This window comes from Lactuca serriola, chromosome 3 (assembly GCF_051521515.1).
Source record: "Lactuca serriola cultivar US96UC23 chromosome 3, Lser_US96UC23_V15, whole genome shotgun sequence".
Lineage (NCBI taxonomy): Eukaryota > Viridiplantae > Streptophyta > Magnoliopsida > Asterales > Asteraceae > Lactuca > Lactuca serriola.
The window spans coordinates 284,524,687-284,538,120 of NC_136410.1; positions in this window are offsets into that span (position 1 = coordinate 284,524,687).

Consider the following 13,434-nt stretch of genomic DNA (forward strand, 5'->3'; position numbering starts at 1 on the left):
GGTCCATGATCTCTACTGGTTCATCCACGAAGTTGAGGCTCTCGTTGATCTCAATATCGTCGAGTGGGATTACAAGAGTCTCGTCAGACAGACACTTTTTCAAGTTCGAGACGTGGAAAGTAAAATGTACGTTACTGAGTTCGTTCGGTAAGTTAAGTTTGTAAGCTACAGGGCCGAATCTTGCGAGAATCTCAAAAGGCCCAATGTACCTTGGATTTAGCTTTCCGCGCTTTCCAAAGCGTATCAAGCCCTTCCAGGGTGAGACCTTCAATAAAACACGGTCGCCCACCTGAAATGCCAACGGTTCCTTCGTTTATCAATGTAGCTTTTTTGTCGGTCTCTGGAGGCTTTCAATCGTTCACGGATCTGAACGATCTTCTCCGTCATTTCCCGTATGATCTCCAGACCTGTAAGAGTGTTGTCAGGGACTCGCCCTTTAGGTAACTGGGTATCACCCACCTCAGCCCAGTACAGAGGGGATCTGCACTTTCGGCCATAGAGGGCCTCGAATGGAACAGCCTTTATGCTCGTGTGATAACTGTTGTTGTAGGAAAATTCGACAAGGGGTAAATGAGTATCCCATGCTTTCCCAAAGTCTATCACACAGGCTCGCAACATATCTTCCAAGGTTTGGATAGTTCTCTCACTTTGCCCGTCGGTCTGTGGATGGTAGGCTGTACTCATGTCCAACCTAGTTCCTATGGAACTTTGTAGTGACTGCCAGAACGTCGAAGTGAATCTACTATCTCTGTCCGAGATAACGGATAGGGGAACATCGTACAGTCGTACAATCTCCCTAATGTAAGTTCTTGTAAGTTTCTCCATTTTGCCTGTTTCCTTGATAGGCAGGAAGTGTGCAGATTTAATCAATCTGTCGACGATGACCCATATGGTGTCAAGTCCACCCGTTGTCCTGGACAACTTGGTTATGAAATCCATAGTGATCCGCTCCCACTTCCATTCCGGGATCTCAGGTTGTTGCAGTAGACCGGAGGGTTTCTGGTATTCGACCTTGACCTTGGCACAAGTAAGGCATTTACTCACGAAGGTAGCAATCTCTGCTTTCATGTTAGGCCACCAGTATAACTTTTTAAGATCTAGATACATCTTATCCGATCCCGGGTGCACGGAATAACGAGTGTTGTGCGCCTCTTTCATGACCAAGTCTCTGAAACCACCGAGTTTCGGGGTCCAGATCCGGTCCATGAAATAATAAGCTCCGCCACCCTTAACCTCCAAGTTCTTATCCATCCCTCTTAGGGATTCACCCGCCACATTTTCAGGCTTCAAAGCATCGAGATGAGCTGCCTTAATTTTTGTGGACAAGTGTGAATGGATAGTCATTGTGAATGATTTGACTCTACGACCAGAATATTCCTTCCGACTTAGGGCGTCTGCTACTACGTTGGCTTTACCAGGATGATAATGAATTTCGCATTCGTAATCACTGAGTAGCTCGACCCACCGTCGTTGTCTCATGTTGAGCTCCTTCTGGTCGAATATGTGTTGTAAGCTTTTGTGGTCTGTAAAGATAGTGCTTTTCATTCCGTACAAGTAATGTCTCCAGATCTTCAGAGCAAACACTACTGCTCCTAATTCAAGATCGTGGGTCATGTAGTTGACCTCATGTGTCTTTAGCTGTCTCAAGGCATAGGCGATGGCCTTACCTCGCTGCATCAGAACACATCCGAGCCCTTGATTCAATGCATCACAATAAACAACGAAGTCTTCTATTCCTTCTGGAAGGGATAGTATTCGTGCGGTGCACAAGGCTCGTTTGAGCGTTTGAAATGCTCTCTCCTGCTTCTCTTCCTAGTCAAAGGCCACGCCGTTCTGGGTCAGTGTTGTCAGAGGCTTCGCAATGCGGGAGAAGTTCTGAATAAACCTGCGATAGTAGCCAGCGAGGCCTAAAAATTGATGAATTTCTGTAGGCGTCTTCGGTGCTGACCAGTTCTCAATGGCCTTGATTTTTGATGGGTCCACGTGTATACACTCCTTGCTAACCACATGCCCTAAGAATTCGACTCATCGAATCCAAAACTCGCATTTCGAGAACTTCGTGTAGAGCTTCTTCGAACGTAATGTCTCTAGGACTTGACGCAGATGTTGACTATGTTCCTCCTTACAGGGAGAGTAGATTTGTATGTCATCGATGAAGACGATGACGAACTGATCCAAGTAAGGACGACACACCCTATTCATTAAGTCCATGAATCAAGCGGGTGCGTTTGTCAATCTGAACGGCATCACTACAAATTCGTAGTGCCCATAACAAGTTCGGAAGGCTGTCTTCAGAACATCCTCCCCTAGCACTCGTAGTTGGTGATATCTGGATCTCAAGTCGATTTTTGAAAAGAAGTTCGCCCCTTGAAGTTGGTCAGATAAATCGTCGATACGAGGCAACGGATAACGATTTTTGACGGTCAGTTTGTTGAGTTCCCTGTAGTCGATGCACATACGAAACGATCTGTCTTTCTTCTTGATGAACAACACTGGAGCTCTCCAGGGTGAGAAGCTTGGTCTTATAAAGCCCTTGTTCAGCAGTTCGTTAAGTTGACCGGAAAATTGTTGCATCTCTACAGGTGCTAGACGATAAGGCGATTTGGCTATGTGGGTAGCCCCAGGAACTAAGTCGATTCGGAACTCGACTTGATGTTGTGGAGGTAATCCGGGGAGTTCTTCCGGAAAGATGTCCGGAAAGTCACGAGATTCTTTTCGCAAGAATTTCTAAGCTTGCATGCTCGAGATGATACGAAGGCTCGTGTCGGGTTTGTTGCCATAAACTACTAAGGTTTCGCCAGACAGCAGATTAAGGCGAACAACCTTTTCGTAACACATGATATCGGCACGATGAACACTCAACCAATCCATGCCGATAGTGACATCGAAACTTTTAATTAAAAACGGCATGAGATCGATTGGAAATGAATGGCTATCTAAAGTTAGGATACACCCTATGAATATACTGCTAGTGCTCTCTGTTTTTCCATTAGCCATTTCTACAGTGAACGGTTCTTTAAGTGCTCGTGATTTATGCTTATGTAAATGAGCAAATTTTTGGTTCACGAAACTCCTCTCTGCTCCACTATAAAATAGAATGCATGCATAAGAGTTATCGAGGAGAAACGTACCAGTGACCACTGTGGGGTCGGCAACCGCTTCCTCATCGCCTATGGCCAGAACGGTTGCCACTCCACCGGCAAACCCTGCCTTCGGGCAGTTTCTATTGAAGTGGCCTACCTCACCACATCCGTAGGAAGTTTCACCCACTCCAGCACTGGGGGCTTGGTTGATTGGCTTCGTCGGAGCTTTACAGAAACGGGGTGTGTGCCCCTTCCCGTTGTAGTTCTGACACTGCATCTCCTGGAAGGCGCCGACGTGATGGAAGTTGCACTTGTTGCACTTAGGCAAACTTACAGCGTACTGCTTTACCGGAGCAACAGCGGCAAGTGCTATCACAGCATGTACTGCCACGACCTGCTGCTTTTTGGCAGCCTTATCCTTCTTCCTGTCATCCCAAAACTTCCGTTTGGAGTCAGCGGTTCTTGCAGGTTCTGAGATGGCCAGGGTTGTTGTTGCGGCCGGGGTATGAAGCCCATGGTCTATGAGCCGCTGTGCCAATCGCTTGGCACTATCAAATGTAGTGGCGTGTGATGCCAAGACATTTCCCTGGTACGGTGGCACCAGCCCCCATATGTATCTCTCAATCTTATTTTCCTCTGAAGGAATCATGTTGGGACAGAGGGCCACCACCTCACAGAACCTGGCAGCGTAGGCGACTACGTTGGAGCCCGTCATAGTTAGGCCCCACAGTTCTTCCTCCAACTTTTGGATCTCGCCCCTCAGGCAGTACTCCTCAATCATAAGGTCCTTTAAAGTTTCCCATCCCATAGCATTTGCCATTATAAGAGATAGTGACTTAACATGGCCGTTCCACCACGTTAGGGCTTTAGTTTCAAAGGTGCAAGCAGCGAACTTCACCTTGCTCTCCTCGGGACAAGAGCAGATTTCAAAAACTGATTCGGTTTTCTCGAACCATTGCGAGAGGGCAATGATTCCGCCAGTCCCCTTGAAGGACAATGGCTTGAAGTTTGTGAAGTCCTTATAGGAGCACTCTCTTGAGCACATAGGAACTTCAACCTGAATAGGTTGAACAGGGGTTCCTCCTCCAGTGGAACCAGATGAATGATATTGAGCCATGGCTGTAGCCACAGCTGTAGCTACAGTAGCATTTAAGGCTGCCGTGTCGAGCTGAGGAGTAGGTGGTTGAGGAGGTGGTGCGGTGTTTCGTTATTAAGGTTTCTCCTTGGGTTTCTGCGAGGCAGCATCATTGATCTATAATTTTATGAAGATGAAAACATTGATAAGAATTTAATGGAAGAATTGATGAGAATGAATCATGGACTAACTCTCCATAGTCCAACATTACGATTGAATAATATACTTGAATGAAGATGGAAGCATTTGGATAATAATTTCCATTAGATTAGAAATTTGTCAAAGGTACTGGGATTACCAATGTAATAAGTTCGGTAAAATGACCTAGAAGTAGGTCTTACATCAACCAATGTGGGAAATTTTATAGAACTATGACCAAATTAGGACCTAACCGGTCTAAGATTTACAAGGATATAAAATTAAACTAGAGTTTTTACACTAACTAGGTTATATCCAAAATAGAAGTTAATGAGAATCTATCAGTGACAAGAACTACCAGAGTGATTTCTTGACTCCGACAAAAGATGTTCTATGTCCCTTATGTGCCTATCAGCTCTGGCTTGCTGAGCTCGAAGTTCTCTGACTTCAGCTCGGGTTTCATCGAGTTCCCTCTGGAGCATTGCATTGCTGACTTGAGCCCTTTCATGAGCGGACTCCAGTTGGCGAATGCGGACAGTGTTAACGCCATAATTGGCATCAACCTCCATTACTCGGTCGATGGCTGCTACACCTTGCTCGATGTTCCGAGCAATCCTACAAACCATAATGGGTAGGACTCTGTCAGCTGAACCTCCCTCAGTGAGGTTGACTCCACCTATTCAAGTTTGTGGCCCACAGAGGCGTGGGTCCTTGAAATGCTGGACGAGGGTTTGGGTTTTGATTAGCTGGGGGCAGGTTGTTGACTTCTGGCTCTGAGTCAGAACCATCAGAAAAGCCTTCAGCTTCATGATCATCCAAAGGAATTGGGTGATCATCTTCTAATTCATCATCTAGCCATCGAGCATTGTCATGGTTGGGATAGTATGGGTCTCCGAGAAGGTGGAATCCAGCCATTAAATCTACGCGAAAAGGGATGTATAAGAATGTAGCACATAAGTAACTTATAGTAATGCAAAATACTCCTATAGTATTTTAAGTTTAGATTCTATTTTTCTCATTGTGGTATTGTGGTTATGTTTTTAGACTTGTTGCAACCTCACAACCACACTTAGGCACATGTTAGTCAACCCTCGGATAATATAGTTGATCAGGCTATATCTTCCCAGTTTTGACCATATGTCTCTTCGTCTAATTGTGTTGCCCAACAATCGTAATACTTTTGTACTGTCTTAGTGACATGGATTTTAGTATGAATGCAAGCACATATACTTAATTAAATATTTTAATATTTAAAGTATAAACTCCTAGTCATAGTATTTTAATCCCAATGTATTTGTAGTTAGTATATCTTTTATGGGTTGATATACACAATTCACTATAAACAATGCTCTGATACCAATCTGTCACACCCCCAAAACCGATGAACGACGGAAACGTTATGGGGGTGGAGGAGGTCATGTACAGTATCACAACAATGCAAAGTAGTAAACAAGCAACAACATCATCCATTGCATTAATAATAAAATTTCAAACAAGTGTCTTCTGTCAAGTTATATAGACACCAAAAATCATATACATCAAAAATAAAAGAGGAGTCTTGAACTAGCTCTTTCTTCTCAAAACCTGGCACCTGTACCTGTCTACTTGTGACCTGAGATTACAAGTTATTTTGAAAGCGAGCATCGGCTATAAAGTTGGTGAGATCATAAGTATTTTAATGTATGTGTTTGTATGAACGCATTTGTAAGATGTTTGTAAGATGTAATGTATAAGTTTTCTTAAGTTTGTATTTGTTTGAACTCTCCAAGAAAACCCTATGTTTCCTACTAAAAGTAACCTTCTACCAAGGCATCTGGTATATGTGTGTGTGTCTCATGTACGAGTGTGTATTTTCCCAAATCTGACTATCATTAACCAAAAATATAGTTTTTACATTACGGTGCATCGTGTGCATATTCACGAAGTGAATGTAATGGGAAAAATATTATAGTACTGTAGTGTTGTATTAGGTAACTACTACTGTACTAACTACATTAAGCAATTGTAAATTTTAAGGTAACATGTGATCGGCATGTATCTTGCTACCGACTCAATAGTAAAAAGACAATGTAAGATGCCGTAGAAATGACGTTTGGCACCCGTAGACTTGCAAGTCCCACTGTAGCGAGCAACAAGGTGTAGGATAGTCAATCCAATATAGATCTATACACAAACTCATACGCTCCCCAGTTAAGGAGATTTTGATACAAAAACAGTCATGGAAGGTAGTTCCATGCCCTTTTAATGGCTCACATAACTGTGTTAATGTATATGTAATGTATATGTAATGTATATGTGTGCTACTTGTATTGTGAGTTCTTTCTCTGTCTAGCCTGTATGTTTGTTTCTCGTCATAGTGTCTATCGTGTGTTTCTCATCATAGCGTCTATTATTTGTTTCACATCATAGTGTTAACATGTTTGTATACCCTTGCTACCCAAGGGCATTATATCTCTTGACGCATGTATGAACTGACTCATTGTATGTTTCATTGTTCTAGTACTAGTATTAGTATCTTCCTAAACTACTCCTGTAGTAGTTTACTAGCAATGTATGATCATGTTTTTGTACCCTTTCTACCCAAGCGTATAGCACTAATTGAAGGAACTTTTATGAATATGTATGTATACATGATATAAAACTAATATTTAAAGGACCTTCGGACGGATAACCGATGCCCTAAAGCCACATCCAAACAAGGAACATAAATTAAAGTGGGTTGGCCTTCCTAAGTCTTTTAAACATTGCTTATATAACTATACATACATAGGCATTCATTTGACAATATGTAAGCATGAAAATTTTATAAAACAGTTTGAAGCAAAACAGTTTGAACAGTAAGAAAACCATTGGTTTTGTAGTTATTAAAACCATTGATGTAATAACTATAAGTATTTAACTTGTATCCCCCCACCATAAAAGCAATTAAAACATTTAAACCATTGATTAAGGGGTATGAACTCACCTGTAGTGAGTGGTATGGATGAGCTGAAGATGTAGGATTGCTAGGTGTCAAGTGAAGCCTTGAACACACTCTATGATCCTAGTTAACATATAATATCACATATATGAATCCAATTAGTGTTTAAAACAACTGATTATTGAATTGGGACCACCTTAGGAACTAGTAAACACTTATATTGAAGTGTTACAACCATATATGATTGTATGAAAGGGGTGTATGGCTTTACAAAGGTTTGTATGGTCAAAATACACACTATATATGTGTGTGTGTGTGTGTGCGGTTGGGTGTGCGGCCATAACTGGTGTGTGCGGTTGGGTGTGCGGCCATACATGGTGTGGGTGGCCGTACACCTAGTGTTCTTTGTGTTCTTGGTGTTCTTGGTGTTCTTGGCTAATGATGTTACCTTGATTGAAGATCCTCAAGGAGATTTGGATGATACTTGAGAGGATTTCTGGTTCCTAGCTTTGTGGAAGTGTAGAAACTGTTCCAAATGGCTAAGTGTTGAATATATAGGAGAGAGTGTGCGGTTGGGATGGGTGTGTGACCGCACACCCTTGTGTGCGGCCGCACAGACCTTGTGTTGGTGTGATTGGCTCAATTGCAAGGCGATACACCAACAATACTTATCCCACGACTCCTACCTTGCTTATACTAAGCATTAAACACTCTGTTTGACTCCAAACAGTGCTAGAAAATAGTAAACACGAGTTTAACTTTGGTAAGAGATAAAGAATGTTAGCTAGAAATTTTCAGGTTGCCACAAAGAATTAATTAAGAATTAATTTTGTGGTTAAAAGAGATTAGTTAAACTTAGGGGACTACTTTTGTAATTATAAGATAAATGCAATTAGGCTATGGATTACCTAGATAATATAGGTTGGACGAATTCTATGGGAAGCCCATAAGGAATTCGTCGAAGGGATATGTTAAAGGAGTCAATGGGCTGCTTAGGGCTTAAGCAGCTATATTAGGGTTTCCTAGTTGTAAACCCTAATAGCCTACATGTATATAAAGGCCCTCTATGCACCAAAAACGTGGCCATCACTTAGATTTGGGTTTCCAGCCGTTTTTGGTGCCTCCCCTATCTTCTCTTCTTCATCTTGTTGCTTAGTGGTGTTTGTGACTCCATTAGAGGTGCAACACTTGAGGCACTAAGCTTTCTGAAGCTAAGCATTAATTGTTATTGCTATATAACAATCAAAGGTCAGATCTAAACCATATTTTATGTTAATATGATTAATTCTATGTTAGGTCTAGGGTTTATAGCTTTGGATATTCAATTGCATGTTCATTAGACAAACTAGATCCAAAAGCTATTAGGGTTTTCATGTACACTATAGGATTGATGTATTGTTCGAAACCCATCAAAAACTTCCCAACCTAGACTATAGATTGCAATCTATACAACGAGCTAGCAATCCCTCAACAACTAATACTCAATCTGAGTGACTCAACGACATCTTCACTTGTTGCTCAATGTTCCCGAAAAGCACCATAGGCTACAACGATTTCCTTGTGCAATAGCTTCTTGCTGCGAAGATAAATATTGCATTAATGAATACATACATTTTATGGCAACTTGTTCTACACCCCGTCTTGTCCAAATGTTGTGAAACAACCCAAAAATCAAGACCAAAAACTTCGTTTTAAAACATTAATAAAAACCATAATTATCAATAATGACATAACTCGTTATATCAAATTAGAGTATCATCTCAAAACATGTTCTTTTATCAGAGTACACATCCCAGGCTAAAAGTTCTTGGTGTGTGTCATGAAGTCATCCCGAGCTCTTCCCTCCACTACCGGAATTACCTGAAACCAAAATTGAAAACTGTAAGAACGAAGCTTAGTGAGTTCCCAAATCTAGCATATACCATACGATAACATATAAAAAACACATTGGTCCCAACCCACTGCATTGGGCCCCGACCGGCATCAGACGAATCCAGCATTGGGCCCCGCCCGACATCAAGCCCCGCTCAGTATACAGTTATGTTTCTACCAGGCCCCGCCTTTCTCTGGGCCCCGACCGCTACACACATACAACAATAACATATAAGGAAGCTACTATAACCGCTATATTATAACTAGTAATGTCAAGGCCCCGCCTATGTTGGGCCCCGCCCCTACTCTGCTACTAATGAGATTTGGAACCTCGTCCACACTCTGCTAGTGATGAGATACGGGCCCCCGCCCACACTCATGCCCCTACCAGGCACATACAAGTATCACAAAGAAAACAAGTATAACTACACATACACTAATGCCTCGGGTACCACCCGACATCAGACCGAAATCCAGAACATATAAACTGCATCAGGCTAACCCCGATATCAGACCTAAATCTGGTGTACACTATCACACATAAACGTGTTGGCATTGATGCCTTAGACACGTTGCTACTGGAGAGAACTCACCTCGCACTGCTAAAGTTCTACAAATAAATCCTAGGTTGCTGGCTGACAGATCATCAAGCTATCAACATCCAAATAAACCTAATTAATAATTGGATCACAAATACATATCCATAAGTCCTTGCTTGGGTAAAAGACTACTTTACCCCTAACTTAACTTGATTCAAGCCCAAGTCCCAATCCAATGGCCTAATAGTCTGATAATCAACTAAAGCCCAACTATGTCCTAATTTTCTAAATTCGGCCCAAATCCTTCACGTGGTCTTACTTAAAAGGCCCAACCATTTATTTGGTCCAAACACTTGGCACTCCAATAGTCCAATACCTTATAATCTTTAAGGACTATTTATGGCCCGATTTTCCAAATTGGGCCCAAGCCTATCCAATGGGTCTTATCCAGTAGGCCAGTCCAACAATCTAGGCCCAATAGGAGGCCAAACTCTAAACCCAACTAATTAGGGTTTTCACATGAAATGATTATTAGGGTGAAGTGTTCTCACTTAACCCATTAAGGAATTAACCCAATAAGTCCATTATTCCACTAAGCCATCATACGAAGGAATCAACATAGGTAATAAATTCAGTCCACTAGTCTAAACGCGGGTCCCAAAAGGCCCAAACCAACAAAATCGCAATTAGAGATTTCTAAACCCTAATTAGGGTTTATAGCCCAATAACGAACTAGCCCAGTCCAAGATTAAGCAATTGGGTTAGTCCGGGTTCCACTAGGCCTGGCACCACCCACTGCTACCTCGGGCAGTGGTGGTCGGTGGCGGCCACAGCGGTAGGTGGTGACAATCACCGTTTCTAATGGTGGTGGCTTAAAATCTTTACTCAACTTCATCAAAACAACCCGTAAAAACAACATATACCTTCCTCTACTAACTCACATGCACACAACCACCATCAAACGATGGCTGGTGATGGTAACACGATGGCAGTCACCACCTCACAGTGGTTACGGTGGATTTCCAACCGAAGATCATACAAACAGCCCAACGAGCACATCAACCAGCATGTTCATTTGAACACACACCCATATAACCACCGTCTGGGTGGCAAGCGTCACAAGAAAAGAATAAAACAACGGCCCAAGGGCCACCGATGGCAGTTTCAGCAGTTCCCTGTATCATATTCACGGAGAAGAACGAGAAGAGAGAGAGAGATAGGTTGTAGAGGACTTACCATACGTTTTTGGTGGTTCATGGCCTGCCCAACGACGTACAGTGGGTTTTGCCTGGTTCTCAGCATTTCTCCGGCCTCCCATGGTGTTCTGGACAGCAGATGTCGCCATGGCAACCTTCAACGGTGTTACAGCAGCGGCGAACAACTTTTCCTTGCAGTAGCGCTGAGAAGGCTTCCAAAGGAAAGGTGACGGCTCCTGAAGTGCACCCTAGGGTTAGGGGTTATGTGATCCGAAGGGAGGGAAAGGATGGCACCAGTTTATGCACGCTCCTTCCATACTTCCATTCACTTTGTCACATATAGTCCCTCCTTACCAATTCTTCTACAAACTAAGCCCCATAATTTACCCTTTTAGCCCTTCCATTTATAATTCTTTTCATAATAAATCCAAATAATTAAAAAATAACCCCTCCTCTAGATATTATTACAAACTACAGTCTATATATTACCATTCAGCCCCTAAGTCTCCAAAATATCTTCAAATTAAGCCCCAATAATTATCACGCACCCCTAGCTTGATAAATATTTACAAAACCAATCTTGAATTTACACTTTTACCTCCCAAAATCCAAAGTTATATCATTTGTCTCCTCGAAACCAACAACCCGCTAAATATTACGGATTTCAGGGCTACTATTGATTTATTAATTTATCTATTTTTTTATTTAACAAACGAGGTGTTACATGGTGACCCAAAGTTTTGCATACATGAACTAAAAATCCTAATGACCCATTCTTCTGAAACCGAAACTTGGGCAAATCAATGATCCTCTAAGCAGAATATCTAACTCTCCCCCACTTAGGGTTCAATCTGCCACCAACTGATATTGCAAGCAGACCAACTAGTTAAACTTGCTCACCCAAATATATAGCCTCCCTCACCTATTGGTATGTATAACACAACACAAGATGACCCTCCAGATAAACACCAACCAACCTCATAGAGATTTCGAATCTTATATGGAGACCCCAAAATTTCTCCAGCTTAACTGCCTCAAAACACCAGGAATACAATGAAGATGCACAAGCAATAATTCTGATAGTCCATTCATAGCACCGATTCTCTATCTAGAAACAAATGGACTACCATACACCATCTATACAAATCCCAAACCATCAATTCATCGTGAGAATCATTCATAAATACAAGAGGCATCATCTTCATTGTCAGGTTACATCAGAGACAACAAAAGTTATCATTCCCGGTTTACTTCCTTGATCACCTGAAACAATCAACTAGCACCGGACATGATTATATTTAAAGAAAATCTAACTCTTGATCTCTTCTTAAAGCAACCCTACCACAAGAATCTTCTTGTGCATTCCCACAGTCTCATACTTGCCGTTAAAAATCTTCAACCATCTAGCCCTATGTTTGGTCTACATCCCAACTCTGAAAATCTCATGTCTCCTCTCTCTTTCCTCCGAATACAGAATGTTAGAAGAACATAACTCCTATTAAAGATAATCGCATCAAAATCTGTTTTATGTAACACCCGGTCCATGGTACATATTTAATTCAAGTATTTTTCATGTTTTGGCCTGGGACTCGGCGAGTTGGAGGCCCCACTCGTCTAGTAGACTCGACTTTGGACCCGAAGGTTTAGTGATCTACTCGACGAGTCGGGACGCCGACTCGACGAGTAGGAGCTGTTTTGAGGAAACCCTAATGAGAGGGTTTGCACCCTATTTAAACGTCTTATTCTGCCTCAACTCAGCCCCCGTCGTCCCTCCGAACCCATAGAAACCCTAATCCCCTTTTGATTGTTCTTGAGCTTTTTTTTTTTTTACTTTTATGTGCATTTGAAGTTGGAAGAGAAGAAGAAAGCTTAGGATTTCAAGTGGAAACTAGTAAATCCAAAGGTTTTGCTTCATTCTTAGTTCATTCAAGGTAAAAAGCATGAACGTTAACCATCTATCTCTTAGATCTTGTTTTGGGGCTATTTTCTACCTTTTCTAAGCTTTTGAGAGGTTATACTCGGATTTGTATGTATATTTGGAGTTGCACTTCAAATGTAGAATCATTGAGGTTTCTCATGGCATAAAGGTGCCAACTTTATGGCCTTGGGAGACCCTTGAAACATAAAAACCCCATTTATGGCCTTTTGAGCCAAAGGCCCCATGCATAGGCATCATCTTAGTAACCGTACATGTAAAATGGACCTTAGGATGCCAGATCTATCGTTTTGATGCTTTTAGACCCACTATAATTGACTGTATAGTTTTGGACAAAGAGGGACTCGGCGAGGCACTTAGGTGACTCGGCGAGTCGGGTCGCATTTTCCCCCAACTGTCTTTTGGAAATCGTCTTTGGTTGAGTTGAAGTAACATTCAGCCTGTTAGAGGTTTGTTATGGACTTGAAGATCAAAGAACTCGACGGTTCAAGGAGAAACTCAACAAGTTCAACGCAATGTCCCAACCACATGAAGACGGACTTGACAAGTTTAAGGATGAACTCGGTGAGTCATAGACTAAACAACTTAATATGGATGAAGATGAACTCGAAGAGT